The following is a 15,505-nucleotide window of genomic DNA, read 5'->3' as shown; positions in this document are numbered from 1 at the left end:
CAACGTAGAATATATTGAAAATTAAGAGCGGACAAACAGTTAATTTGTAGGGGCGGAGACTTCGAGCTGAAAGAGCTGGATGCTCAAGAGACCTAGGACACTTCCTCGTGCTACTTGACAACGGGACTGACCCCTTTTTGCACAGCGTTACCAAAAGAACAGCTTCCATTTCAGGTGTCAGAATCTACCCATCTCCTTTTGCAATTTAAACCCTAACTGGAGGAGGAGGAAAAATGTGTGTTGGGGGGCGTGTGGGGGAATTACAGTTCCGATAACCAGAACAACAAAATCACTAAAGTCCGGGTTGGTGTCAGCGAACAAGGCAAAATCCTCCGGAATGAGGAGTCATAAACACCCTGGAAAGAATCGATATTTTAGAAGCTCTTTCCAGAGCCCCCTATAGCCAGCCCCACGCCCCCTTTGGCTCTTCTCTCCCGGTGTTGATCATTACCCCCCTTTCTTCCTTTTTCCTTTCAGCAAAACTAAGCAGCCAAAAAAACTTTCTTTTGCAGAAGTCTTCCGCCAATTTCGCTGTTGCGGAGCTTTTCCATTGCTTTAACCCAACTTTCTCTTGTTTTTTTGATGAGAACCTGAAATTAGGGCTGCAAGGCAGGCTGGAGCCCGAAATCGGGGGAACAAGAGGCTTAATTCCAGCGAAACCCGCGGGTGCTTGTGCGGCAAGAGCCTTTTGCCGGAGGGTGGGGATCAGAGCGCCGGCAGCTAGCAGTATGCGCGCTCCGGTCCCCGCCGCGGTAACGAGCGCGGGTTCCCGAGCCCCTAGTCCTAGGCGGCGGGGACGCGCGCTCGGCGGCGGGGAGGCGGGGAGGGCGCTTTAAGCCCTAGCAGTGCCTTCCGCAGCAGCTATTTTTAGCGGCGCGTCTGCCCCCTTCTTCTCGGCCTCCAGCGTGGTAGCCTCCAACTGGCGGCCGCCACTCCGCGGCTCCTGCGTCTCCCCCGTCGCCGCTCGCCATTGGTAGCGTCCACGCGGGCAGGTCTGAAAACTGAGCATGTCTGGAAGCGCTCGGAGGCTTCGGCAGCGGCGGGGGCTGAGCCGGGCTGCGTCAGGCTGAGCCCATTCACCGCGCGGCCGCAGGAGCGCAGCGCCAGCGCCGCGCCGCCCAGCCCCGCCGAGAGGGGCGCACTCGCCGCCGCGGGGCCCGCCGCCGCTCACCGAAGCCCCCTCCTGGCGACCCACAAGTAAGTTTGAGAGGCTGCTGGGCGGTGGGGCCAGGGCTTGGCGCCCCGGGGAGCCCAGGCGGGCAGGTGCCGGGCGCGGCTAGCGCTCCGAGAGCTGGCTGGCGGCTGCCCCTGGTGCCCAGTGCCTCGGCGCGCCTCTTAGCCAGTTTGAAAGCGGTGGCCACTGGGACGTTAGAGCAGGGGGGACCGCCAGAGCGGGAGGGATGAACTGACTTTGGGGGAGAGGCCGACCTGGGGAGAAGGAAGGGCTGCGCGACGGGAGAGGGTACCCAGCAGGCCGGGAGGGCTGGTGCAGAATGGGGAGGCTGGGTTTGGGATGCGGGCGCCGGGCTGAGAACAGCCGCAGAGGGAAAACGGGGTGTCTCCAGGAGATAGGGTGGGAGCGGAGTGAGAGCGCAGTGTGGGAGGCGTAGTAGAGGGTGAGCTTGTCCTGGCCGGAGAGACGGGAGGAAAGATGGATGGAAAGTGGGGCGCGCGGAAAGCGGATTTGAATGAGAGCAAAGGGTGGTGGAAGGGGCTGCGAGCTCCGGGGAATGAGTGGACTCGGATAATTTGGGGGACTCTCTACCAAGTCAGGGCGGTATAATGAGGGACAGAGGCAGCCTTGAATCGAGGACTTGAGAGCAAGTATGCGAGGCCAAATGTTGGGAACCGGCTGGACAGAGGATGGATGTAGAAAGTGGCCTGGAAGGACCATTTGGAAAATCGCTGAGGGATTTGAGTGAGCGGTGCAGAGATCGAGGGAGGGGAGCGGTGCAGAGATCGAACCGGTGTAACAGGACTGCTGATGGGGCCAAAAGGCTCAGGAAAGGCTTGAAGGCTGCTGCGTGCAGTCCCTGAATAGTGACTTGGTAGCGGTTCTCTGAGATTCACTTGCACCCCAGGCTCCTCCTCCATTTCCTACCTGGCTCTGTCACTGGGCGGCTCGCTTTAGGGGAGCAAGTAGATTTGGACAGATTAGGTCCCGGAAGGTAGTCATTTATAGAGAAGCCACGGATGCTTCACTTAAGTGGTTCCTGGCCTTCTCCGGGTGCAATGTAGTGTGTGAATGTGTGTGTTGCAGGGCATGGGGATGGGGGAATGGTTTCTGCTGTAGGCCACTGGAACCCATGGTCCTACCCCACAGGTATGGTGTTTGGGGCCGAAAAGTCAGGCAGAAGTCTGCAGCCAGCATGAACCTGGCAGCGGGGAGTGTGAGTATGTGTGTGCGTGCGCCTGTGTGCTTGTTTTTGGCCCGGGGTCGTGTGTGTTGCTGCAGTCTGTCTCCATGGCGAGGAGATCCAGGGTTCCACAGGCAGCACAGGGAGGGGATTAAGGGCAACGTGCTTTCCTACGTTTCTTCTGCCTCCTTTCCCTGGGGTCACATTCTTGCTCGTACAAGGATACTCCTCTCTAACCTCTTCCCAGCTCTTGCACACCCCAAACCTGACGCCGGTCTTGTCCTCTGATTCCGTACCCAGGGGACGCTTCTGTCCCTCTTATGCCAGAGGGAATCTGGAGACTCCCAGCGGTCTGAGGGGATCCTAAATCCACCAGTCTTTCTTGGGGTGTCCCTCTGGGGGTCCGCAGTTCACTCTGCTGCCCCTGCAGGTAATGCGCTAATGTTGCCCTGAGGTAATGTTGCCTTATGTACCTTGGCTCCAAATGGCCAGGGAGGCCTGAAGCCCAGTAGACTGACCAGCACTTACCGGGTCTCTGGAAGTGGATCTCCCCTCCCCTCCGCCTGCCCCCTGCTCCGGTTCCCCACAGTTAAATGTAATTTTAAAAGGAAAAGACCAGATTAGTCAAACACTGAGGGGCAGAGGTTTTTATGTAAATGTGCCTCTTTGGCTGGCAAATATTCTACCCATCAGCAGCAAGAAGGGAAGAAGCTTTTGCAGCGTACACATCTGAAACTGGAGGGGAGCAGGCAGAGGAGCGGCAGTTGTCATCATGGCCAGGGCCCTTCAGACCCTGTCCAGCTTGCTACGTTCTGTCTCTTGCCGTATTTCAAGCGAGACTTTACCAAATGTGGGAAATGAGAATGAAGGCGACTCTGGAAACCTGTGCCATCTGTGGAAGAACTCAAAGGAGGGAGAAGAAGAGCTGTACCTACTGAATGCTAAGAGTTCAAAGGGTTGGTTGCTGAGATTGTGTGTGGTCATCAGAATTCTAAACATGCGAAATGCAGCCGGAGACTCAGATGAAGGGAAGTGAGAAACTCTCAAGTGGTGAGGACCACAATGTGGGTTGTCTTGCAGGTTAATCATTGGTGGATGGACACAGCAGAACAGAAAGCTTCGAATGGCCAGGGGCATATCATCTCTTTCCAGGTGACAGTGGCTGGCCCGGTTTCTAGTACAATAACTATTGAAATTGAACTTTTGAAATAAGTTCATGATTCTGGATATCTGTAAAGTGAAAAGTTTGAATAAAAAGACATATGCTATCATTTTCTGCTTCTAGTACTATGTTTTTTTTCGTTGATTTTTATTAGAACATATGGTGAAAATTATTATTTTATTCATTAGTTCTTTTCTCCCCAGAGCGCTGTTCAAATAAATAACCATATAGGACTTGGAGAACAGACCTGTGGTTGCCAAGGTGGAGAGGGAGGGAGTGGGATGGACTGGGAATCTGGTGTTAATAGATGCAAACTAATTCCTTTGGGATGGATAAGCAATGAGATCCTGCTGTGTAGCACTGGGAACTATATCTAGTCACTTATGAAGGACCATGATAGAGGATAATGTGAGAAAAAAGAATGTATATATGTTTGTGTGACTGGATCACTTTGCTGTACAGTAGAAAATTGGCAGAACACTGTAAAACAGCTATAATGGAAAAAATAAAAATAATTAAAAAATATATAACCATATATTTTTGCCTATTTTTTTTCTTTTTGTCTTTTTAGGGCTGCACCTGAGGCATATGGAGGTTCCCAGGCTAGGGGTCTAACTGGAGCTGTAGCCGCTGACCTACGCCACAGCCACAGCAACACCAGATCTGAGCCATGTCTGTGACTTACACCACTGTTCACGACAACGCTGGATCCTTGGCCCACTGAGTAAGGCCAGGGCTGGAACCTGCAACCTCATGGTTCCTAGTCGGATTTGTTTCGGCTGGGCCATGATGGGAACTCCATATTTGCCTATTTTTGGTTTGGGAGTCAAAGAAGAAGGAGAGTTGGGCAAACTGATTAGGGTATCAAATAAAGGCATCTGAAGATCTTACAAGCATGTGGATGTGAAAGCTTCATTTCTATAATGCCAAATTCAGTGTGAAATGAGAAAACCCTTCTCTTCCCACTCCTCACCTCCTCCCTTTGAAATGCAAAGATTGTACCCTTGGGCTGGTTCCTAGTCCTCAGAAACCTAACTTAACAGTCATTTCCCTGGAAGATCATTCCCTAAACTCAGGTTTGCCTTAGGAAGTAATCAATGCACTCTGCAGCCACAAGGTAAAGACATTTTGAAAGGATGATGAGGTCACTTAATGAAGCAGAATGATGAATGAGAGAAATATTAGTCAAAGTGAAAGAGGAGAAATCACTTGCTCTTACTGGTCATACTGGTAGGCTTAGAGCAGTGGTTCTTGGCAATGGCAGTTTTGCCCCCTCAGGGGACACTGGCAATGTCTGAAGATGATTTGGGTATCACAACTTGGGGCACAGAGTGCTATTGGCATCTCATGGATAGGGCCGGGGATATTGCATATATTCTACAACGTACTGGGTACACAAAGAATTTTTCAATCCCATAGTCAGTGGTGCTGAAGTTGAGGAATCATGCCTTAGAGCAAGGCGTGAGTAGAGTTAAAAGCAACTCCTTTAGGGTGCTTTAGTCAGGATGCTTTCAGTTACTCCTATTAGAAGTCTGTCTTAAAATTAAGAATAGTTAATATTGAGACATTCTTTGCAAAATGGCCCCATGTTCAAAAATGCTTGCTTTAAGGAAATTAAAGGAGTTTTCTTTTAGCATAATTTCTTTTCAGCTTTCAAAAAAAAAAAAAAAATCCCAAAATAGATTGGCAGTGCCTGAAAGGACATATATTGTATGCATATGAACTGAGTAAACTTTTTTTTGGTCTTTTTGCCATTTCTTGGGCCTCTCCCGTGGCATATGGAGGTTCCCAGGCCAGGGGTCCAGTTGGAGCTGTAGCCACCGGCCTACGCCAGAGCCACAGCAACGCGGGATCCAAGCCGCGTCTGCAACCTACACCACAGCTCCTGGCAGCGCCAGATCCTTAACCCACTGAGCAAGGCCAGGGATCCAACGTGCAACCTCATGGTTCCTAGTTGGATGCGTTAACCACTGCGCCACAACGGGAACTCCAGTAAACATTTTTTGATGAAAACAGGTTAGAAGTATTCTTCTACAGTGTTTATCACGGAACTTCTTTGGTAATTGCTTTTTAAAAATTTTTAATTTTAAATTAATATTAATTTACACTTGATCTTAGCCAAAAGGCCAAAAAGCAATAATTAATATTAATTTAATTTATATTACAACCAATTCTATATGTAGTAAAGGATTGAACAGAATCAGAGAAGAATGTTAGCTGAATATGTATTAGGAGCCTCACAAAACTTTCCAAGGTGAAACCTTAGTATTTGTAGACATCTACACAGGAAGGTAAGAATCCCATATAATTTTCATGTATTTAGTTTCAGTTTTAAATAGAAAGAAGGGCATGTATTGAGAAGCAAACCTTTAGAGCCTGTAGCACAATACACTGCCTGGAGAGCAGGAACAATAGCTGACAATGACAAATGTAATAAGATCAGTGGACTTGTTCTAAGATCACCTGTATGCAGGGTACTCAGAGCACTTACTCCATAAAAGCTTTGTCATTATCACATTGAGGCCTGGAGAACCTAAAGAGATTTGGTTAGTATTTCTACCCTCTTCCCCTGTCTGTCCCCACCTGCCCAGCACTTTTGTTGGTTAGTTGGTTTCAGAATTCATCCTAAAGGGATCCTCATTAGGGCTGCTTACTTCCCTTCTTGTTCTAATAACCATTCCTTCCATCCTTGCCTGGCACCGTCCCTCAGTCCCTCAGGAGTTCATGTAGCAGAAGAGACTCCTGCTTAATCTCCAGGGCACCCAATAACCCCTCCTTTTTTTTCCTTTGTGTACAAACACAAACAGCTCTTTCCTGCTTCTTAGAGGAACAGAGATTTGTATCTCTTAGAAAAAGGCAGTGGGGAGAACCTTTGTTTTCCAGAAGGGTGATATTCATTTCTCTGCTTGCATTTCTGAATGGCCTTTTTCAGTTGTTTGTTCAGTTGCATATTCTTGCTTTTAGGAAGGTGTCCTCTTCCCAAAGGGATAGTGGAAGAACTGAGGAAAACAGAGCTTTGGTGCAAGCAACTGATGTTGGTAGAGGGCACCTATCATTGACTGTGTGAAGCCTCAAGAATATGATTTGAACCAATGATCATCCTATTTTTAAATCCAACAAGCATTTGTAAATTCAAAAGTAGCAGGTTCTGTTCTAGGCACAGGGACTCTTGCATTTGCCACACGGAGCTGCATTGTGCATTGCAACTGGTTTGCAGAACCAAGTTCATTTAGAGTAATATACATGTATTCTATATATGTCTCTAAAAGTCTATCTATAAAAGAAATGCAAGGAGTTCCCACCGTGGCACAATGGGTTAAGGATTCGACTGCAGCAGCTCAAATTGCTGTGGAGATGCAGTTCCACCCCGGTCCCACACAGTGGGTTAAGGATCTGACATTGTCACAGCTGTGGCATAGGTCACAACTACAGCTTGGATTGGATCCCTGGCCTGGGAACTTGTGTATGCCACAGGTATGCAAAAATGGGGAGGGGGGGAGAAAGAAACATAAGATCGGTATTCATTTTCATTAAATTTAGAGAGGCCATAGAGATATATAGCCTGATTCTTGAAAATACTTCAGAACACAATTGGTGAAATTCACAAGACAAAAGAAACCATTGTGTGTGGGGGGGTGGAAACAGTCACATGGATTTCTCTATAGATCAGAGGAGGAGGGAGTGAGCAGTTTAGCAATTTGAGGTGAAAGGGGTCAGTTTTCATCTCCCTTTTCCTTTTTTTAGGAAGTAGTTATTGATTTTGTTTGACCTCTGGACAAGTGGAGATGGTCTCTTTCCCCACAGATACTTGCTGGATGGATGTGTGCCTTTTCTACTTTTGATAGCCATGGTAAAAGGCAGGGCTGGCTGGCACCGATGGTTAGAATAAGGCAGAATTTCAGATCAATTCTGTAATACTGTTTGCAACAAAGGCTACACACTTGCACAAACTGAACATACCATGTCACAGTTTTGATGAGACTAATATAAAGATTGCAGAGCTACACATCTGTACTGCTTTAAAGTATACGTGTTTCAGAGGGGAGATGTGATAATACAGTAGTTTCTCGTTCCTATCAACAAACTCGCTGGTCACTGGGGCAGGTCAGTTATTGTCCAGCTGGAAGAATGATAGCGTGAGGGGTGGAAATTTTTTTGAACAGTGTATGTTGTCTTTGCTGAATTCAAAAACAAATGAAAACAAAAGCAGGAATTTGACATTTGTGCTACAGCAAAGGCAATGAGAAATTCTGTTTTCAATTTTACTTTAGTTTATTATTATTAAGGACGAGCAGCAGCAATGCATGAAAAGGATAATCTTGCCTGTGGAAGGTTTTACTTTTGTTCATAAATGCTTATTCATCTTAAGAAACAAATAGCCTTGAACATTTCCTGAGGCTTTCAGCCTTCATTACAAACAATGTGTCTCTTCTCTCTCTGGAATATTCATTATGTGATATCATTTGGAATCTAAATACTGGGCTAAGTTGACTGATACAGTCCCTTCTGATTTTGTGATTTAGAGTTGTCTCTGTCCTTCTAAAGAGGGTGAAAGAGGTGTCCTGTTTGTCATTGGAAGGACTGTTATGGGTGCCACCTGCGGCCTCTTTTACACACAGACATGCATAGTACTTGATGTTGGTCCGGCACTCCATTGATCGAAACATAGACCTCAGTCTTCTGGATTATGGAGCCTGATTTTAGCAATTTTGATCAGAACCAGAGTTGTGACCAGGCTTTGAATCAATTAATGTATTTGTAAAAGACCACCTGATGAGCCAGAACACTAGCTACTAATGGGGAAGAGGAAAGAGGAATGAGGTACAGCAGTTTAGGGAAAATCTAGAGCTTTGTGATCAAATCTGGCACTTTTACTTGGTAGGTTTGGTCACTTTAGGTGAGGTTTTTGTTTTTGTTTTGTTTTGTTTTTAACCTCTTGGAGGTCCAATTTCCTCATCTTTGAAAAGGAGATTTTTTTTTTTTTCTGTAGAGTTCATTCATTATAGGATTAGAGGAGTTATTTTCAAAGCATATGTGCCTATTAAGTAGTAGTGGAGCTTACATGTCTTTTTTTTTCAGGGATGGAGATTTTATTTTGATTTCTGTATACTTGAAACTTATTAGAGCTTCTGGAAACAGCAGGTGAAAATTCAATAATGTGTGTGCCTAATAACCAAATTATTTCTTCAATCCCATTTTCTTTTTTTTTTTTTTGTTATTATTTGTTAATAGCTATTTCCCCAATACAATTTTATTTCTACTGCACAGCAAGGTGACCCAGTCACACATACATGTATACATTCTTTTTTCTCACATTATCATGCTCCATTATAAGTGACCAGACATGGTTCCCAGTGCTACACAGCAGGATCTCATTGCTAATCCATTCCAAAGGCAATAGTTTGTTACATTTTGGTAAAAAAGAGACACATAGTTTGGCATTAATAGACGGGAACTCAGGATTATGAAGTGATTTGCCCAAGGTCCTCAGTCACTCTGCATCATTTCAGCTGAGTCTACAGTGTCAAAGTCTCCATCCCAACATTCGCCACCTTAAGAGCACACTTATTTTCTTGGTTAAATCTGTGTTGCTTCTGTTTATCTAAAAATGTTGATTGAGGAGTTCCTGTTGTGACTCAGTGGTAAGGAACCCAACTAGTATCCATAAGGACGTGGGTTCGATCTCTGGCCCCACTCAGTGGGTTAAGGATCCAGTGTTACCTTGAGCTGTGGTGTAAGTCACAGACATAGGTCAGATCTGGCATGGCTGTGGCTGTGGTATAGGCCAACAGCTGCAGCTCTGAGGGAACTCCTAGCCTGAGAATTTCCAAAAGCTGTGGATGTGGCCCTAAAAAGACCAAAAAAAAAAAAAAAAAAAAAAGATGATTCAGCTGAAGCTACTCTCTTTTCAGTTTGTTGAGTTCCAGGTCTTTTATAGGCAAAAAGTCATCAATAGATTTTTAATTGAATTTGTATAGAAGTTCAACTCAGCTGTTCACCTAAATGATCAAAATGATAAGCACATCTTTATTTTTTCCTAATTAGGGTGAACCTAAGTAGGGTTTTATTTAAAAACAAACAAAAAATGCCACTAAGGATAATGTTCTTCAACTAGGTTATAGAAAATTGAAAATTGGCCCTGCTGATAGTTCTATTGTATGAAAATCTAGTATGTATTAGAAGTACTTTGTGAATTGTGAAGTATGTTATGTATGTTGTCTTATTTGTAGTTTATGGTAAAGATAAACAATCAGTTGCAGTAGTGAAAGACTTAAAATTGAAAGCCAGGACAGATGGCAACTTTGAACGAACATTCCCCTTAGCATCAGATGAGCTGGAATTCAGATCTCTCTTTTTTACTTACTAGCTGTGAAAACTTGGACCTACTACTTGACTTCCCAGCTTCCCTGTCTTTTGTGAATCACATCCACCAGATTATGATTCTTGTGATGATTAAGTAAGATAAGCAAGTGAAGATTTTAGCATGACGCCTGGCATCCTTCTTTGTCCTTGTGCACTGCTGATTCACCATACTTCAACTTGAAAGTAATTGTTTATACTTGAAATAGTTCAGATTCTTTCACTGTAAAGAATCTGAAAACCCCACTTCTGGTGGCTTCAGGGGGAAAAAAAAAAAGAGGCTTCATGAATATATAATTGAGTAGAATAGGGGACTGTATTTGGCCCTAGATAGGACATAACTGAGAGTTGAAACCATATGACCAGTTCCTTGCTAATGAGAATGAGAATAACAAGGTTGTAGTCCAGTTGGAAAGTATGCATTAATTTCTTTTAAGTTTTCGATCAGCTTTTTCTGCTTCTAGGAAGAAAGCACTCAGACTTTCAATACACAATAACAAATTCATTATGGAAATGTGTACATAGAAGAATTTTAAGCTAACTATGTAGATGATTTTGTGGGAGGGAATGGAGTGAAGCTGTAATTTCAATGGAACCTATTAATAGTGGTCAGTCAAGATAAGCAAGAAAACACAACAGAACAAAATTCAAAGCTTCAGTTTTATAACTTATCTGAGTTCATTAACTAAATTAAATAGAAACTGACTCTGGGTAGTTTAAGCAGAATGGGAATCATGCTATGGTCATGGAGAAGTTCATGGAATTGAAGAAAATGCTGAAAAATCAGAACTTGGAAAGGATAGCCTGATGCTAAGATGAGTCAACTCTAGCTATTTTCTGTCATTGTGTCACTGTGCCCAAGATTCAGAATTTGATGAGAGAGAGAAAGAGTTAGTTCAGAGGAAGAGCAGGGCGTCTTGCCTGGCAGTCCACCAACACTGTAATGGGTCCAAGGAGCTACCAAAGCATAGTCTGTACTCTCCTGCTTCCAGAAGAAGGAGAATTGATGATACTGGGCAGGTGTGCTCAACTCATGTCCACCATGTAAATTCCAGATGGAAAACTCGTTTCAGTGTTGATGAATTACTAGAAGGAAAAGAAAAGGTAAACAAAACAAACATACAAAAAACCCAAGTATATTATCTAAACAATACCTATATGGGCAACAAAAATACCACGTCAGTTTCCTAAGGCTGCTGTAACAGATTACAGCCAGATCCAATGGGTGGCTTAAAACAGCAGAAGTGTATTCCTCACAGTTCTGGAAGATGTATATCTGAAATCAAGGTGTTGGCAGGGACATTCTCTCTTTGAAGACTCCAGGCAGGGAGTCTTGTTCCCTGTCTTTCTCTTGACTTCTAGTGCTGCCAGTAATCCTTGGTGTTTCTCAGTTCACAGACCCATCACTATGATCTCTGCCTCTGTTGTCACATGGTGTCTTTCTGCCCTGTGTGGACTCTGTGTATCTCCTCTTCTGATAAAGACACTGGTCATACTGGATGAAGGGCTTGCACTGTTCCAGTATGACCTCATCTTAATACAAGTGATTACAGCTATAGTGACCCAATCCCCAGTATGCTCACATCCTGAGATTCAGGGAAGGACATGAGATTTGGGGGGGACACTATCCGACTTAGTACAAATATAATGTGGAGAAAATAAATAACAATGCACATAGACCAAAGAGTGGGAAGGCATGTTATCCTATTATTTCCTCTTGTAAAACTCTATCTGAAGTATCATGCCTGGTTTTAGGCAGTCTTTTTCAGAGGATAACATGTCAACTGGAGAACTAGTGGGAAAACAGTTTACTTTCTAAGAGTAGTATTTTCAAACTATGGACTATAAGTTGAGCAAAGAGGAGCTTTAGATAAACATGATATGAGCTTCCAAATGTTGAAAGGAAGAAAAAGGTAATTGGTATTTAGGGAGAACTGGGGCCTATGGCTGGGAATTTTAGAGAAGCAAGAAAACACAACAGAACAAGAGTAATCCTAGAGTAGTGTGGTTCAGGAAAGGAACGAGCTACTTTAAGAGTTTGTAAAGTCTCCATCTCTGGAAGCAGTCAGCAGAAGCTACACTGATATCTGTTATCAATGATGTAGAATAAGCTTCTAAATATGAAGAAAACTAGGTTAGATAACTGCTCAATATTCTGGTTCAAGATTCTCCTTCTAGGAATACATAGAACATTAGTCATCCCCAAAACATTTATTGTGCATGGAGCATGGTATTGTGTATTAGCGGATATAGAAGTAAACATGGCATGTGTATTATTACATAGATAAATATTTCAGAGATATACTTCGCTAGTGGTAAAAAATCTAGGAGCCACAGATCATTAAATACTTGTTGAGTGAATTTGTTGTTTAATCAGATCTACTTGACAAGTATATGTTCAGATTGTTTACCTGGAGTACTTATCTGATCCTTATCAGCCCTTTCATATTCCTTCACTGTTTCTCTGGTTAGCTAGAATTACCTTGCTCCTATATCATCCCTCTCTTTGTTTCAATTTTACCATCTTAAAAATAGGATTAAAGGTAGGGTGTGATTTTTCTCCTTAATCTCTTTTCTCCCCTGGGTTGTCTTTGTCCACAGAGGTAGCCCTGGACCTCTGAAGTTAATGTCTTAATGTGGAGACTGGAGGGGACTTTGGCTAAAGCAATGTTTCTCAAAGTGGGGGACATTCTGACTGGTTTTATGCAAGATGACTTTGAATGGTGTAAGGATATGTATTGAACTGAATTGAAAGGGTTTTGAATTTGCTCCCTTTCAGTGGTGCTTATTAAGGCAAAGAGGAAGTTTCAATTTGATGCTAGTGTTTAGTGTCTTTAATACATGTTTATCTCCCTTTTTAATAAAGAGTAAGCTTCAACTGCAAAGCGTTCAAAAGTCTAATACAACTGTTTTGTTTTCATTGTATTCATTTTTATTTTACCTTCTTTCCTGCTAAGTGGTAGTTTCTATGTAAAAGAATGACACAAAACTTCCTTTAGACATCCATGCAGTTAAATTTTTTTAATACTATGATATTACAAAAATCAAGAAGGTAGTATATATAGATGATTGAAACTTGGAAACTTCTGTGTCAAAGTTCTGATGATTTATTTGTCTGGACTTTTTCCTTGCTGTTTCTGGCACTCCTTTGCACTGTAGGTACCTGGAAGCAGCTATTCCGGGCAGAAGTCCTTCCTCCTAGTACTGGTTCAGAAGATAGCTGTTGGCTCAGTGAAGGGGAAAATTGTGCATATAAATATGGCTTTCTCTTGCTTGCAGTGCCTAAATACTATGTATTTCTGAACTATCCTTTAAAAGCAATTCGTAATTGCTTTTCTGGCTTTCGTGGTAGATTCTTAGATTGATAGAATGAATGTCAAATTAACTTATATAATTCTTGCTCCATTATCTTTGTTTTTGCTTTCCATTGTCTTTGAGATAGAGTCCAGATTTCAAAAGGAAGGAGTTTTTTAATAGCTTTTTTTTTTTTTTTTAGCATTTTACTGTCTCCGGGAATATATTATAACACTGGAGGAGTTTTAAATTTTTTTCACCAAGTCTTATACATATACATGTTTAAAAAGTCAAAATTTTCTGCAAGGCATATGATGTAAACCAGCAGTTTCCTCCTCCAGTGCTTATCATCTTCAGTTTCTATTTGTAGGAAGCAACCTAAATTAATTAACCTAAATTAAGCATATTCCTAAATACATCCTTAGAGTTCTAGATATTGGTATTTGCTTTTATCTGGTGACTTCCTGCATTAGGAGATGTGGAAGATGAGGATGGATATCTCTTTTACTAAGTCCCTCCACCTTGTTCCTCTTCCATCTTCCCACTCTTCTCAACATTCCTTCTTTTTTTTTTTTTTTTTTTTTTGATGAAATAAAGTTCAGAAGTTTGGTTTCCACTTAAGATGGAGAAAGCCACAGGAAATCACTCCCACTCTCACAGTGAGAAAAAATTGGATGATACACAAAATCCTAACTTGTCTTAGGTCCATCAAGAGCTGAGGTCGCAGGATAAGCAGGTGAACTGAAGTTGAAAAAAGGACAGGTCCCTTTAAGGAGGTATGAGTTGTGAACCCATAGGAACAAGAAACTGTGCATAAAAATGAATAAGAAGAGTACACCCCTGTTCATAGCAGTATTAGTCACAGTAGACATGGGGTAAAAGCAGCCCAAGTATCTATTGATGTCTGAATGGATGAACCAAATGTGGCATATATATATAATCGATTATTATCCAGCCTGAAAAAGGAAGGAGACTCTGACACATGCTACAACAGGGATGAACCTTGAAGATATTACATAAGTGAAATAAACCAGTCACAAAAAGACAAGTTCTTATACGATTCCACTTTATAAGGTACCTTGAATAGTCAAATTCATGGAGATGAAAAGTAGAATGGCAGTTGTCAGGGGCTGGATGGAGGGGAAATGGGGAGCTCTTGTTTCCTGGAGACAGAGTTTCAGCTCTGTAAGATGAAAAGCACTCTGGAAATGGATGGCGGTGATTGATGCTCAGTGATGTCAATGGACCTAGTGCAGCCGAACTATACCCTTAAAAATGGTGAAATGGTTAATTTTACATTATGTACATTTTACCACAACTAAAAATAATCATTAAAAGATTTAAAAAAAAAAAAAAAAAAAAAAAAAAAAAAAAAAAAAAAAAAAAAAAAAAAAAAAAAAAAAAAAAAAAAAAAAATAATAAAAGATTTTAAAAAGTGAGTAAGAAGAAAGACTTAAAGTCTGAAAAATTCTTGAGTCAAGTGAGGGCCAGCAGGATAGATGAGAATACCTGGTAGTGTAGATGCAAGGGGAACCAAACTTGTGCTCGCTCACAAGTTCTTTCTTTCTTTTTTTTTTTTTTTTTTTTTTTTTTTCGAAGTATAGTTGATTTACCATGTTGTGTTAGTTTCTGGTGTGCAGCAAATTGATTCAGCTTTATATATATATAAACTAGTGTCTATATTCTTTTTCATATTTTTTCTATTTTGATTTATTGTAGGATATTGAATATAGTTCCCTGTGGTATATTGTAGGATCTTATTGTTTATCTATTCTATATATAGTGGTGTGTGTCTGTTAATTCCAAACTCCTCATTTATCTCTAACTCCCCTTTCCCCTATGGTAACCATAAATTTGTTTTCTATGTCTGCGAGTCTGTTTTTGTTTTGTAAATAAGTTCATATTTTATTTTATGTCTTGCATTAAAACAACACAAATTATAACTTTTAAAGTTCTGTGGGTCAGAAATCTGTTACAGCTCCCACCAGACTAAAATCAAAGTATTGGCAGGCTCTTTTCCTTTCTGGAGGCTCTAGGGGAGAATCTACTACGTATTCATTCAGGTTATTGGTAAAATTCAGTTCTCTGTGGATATAGGTCTGAGATCACAGTTTCCTCACGGCTGTCTGCTAAGAAATGTTCCCAACTCCTAGAGGCCACCTGCACTTCTTGGTGTATAGCATCCTTTCCTCCATCTTCCAAATCATCAGTGGCAAGTGGAGTTCTCCTTACATTGCATCTCTCTGACCCACTCCCCTGCTTCCTCTTCCATTTTTAAGACCCATGTGATTAGACTGAGTCTCCTGGGGTCCTTCCATCTCAAAGTCCTTAA

At 42.5% G+C, this 15,505-nt stretch overlaps 1 protein-coding gene across 2 annotated transcripts in view; it reads left to right on the top strand.

Moving 5' to 3' along the window:
• OXR1 (oxidation resistance 1) overlaps positions 1,041–15,505 on the top strand; it is a 519,109-nt gene continuing 504,644 nt past the window's right edge. Inside the window, exon 1 of one of the 2 annotated variants that reach the window (XM_013996553.2) lies at positions 1,041–1,197. The gene's annotated coding sequence lies outside the window, so the exon portion shown is untranslated. The remainder of the gene's footprint in view (positions 1,198–15,505) is intronic. The other variant, XM_013996555.2, reaches the window with a different exon arrangement.

Source organism: Sus scrofa, chromosome 4 (genome assembly GCF_000003025.6).
Source record: "Sus scrofa isolate TJ Tabasco breed Duroc chromosome 4, Sscrofa11.1, whole genome shotgun sequence".
Taxonomy (NCBI): domain Eukaryota; kingdom Metazoa; phylum Chordata; class Mammalia; order Artiodactyla; family Suidae; genus Sus; species Sus scrofa.
The sequence above is the reverse complement of the archived record's forward strand: the minus strand, read 5'-3'. Positions and strand labels throughout refer to the sequence as shown.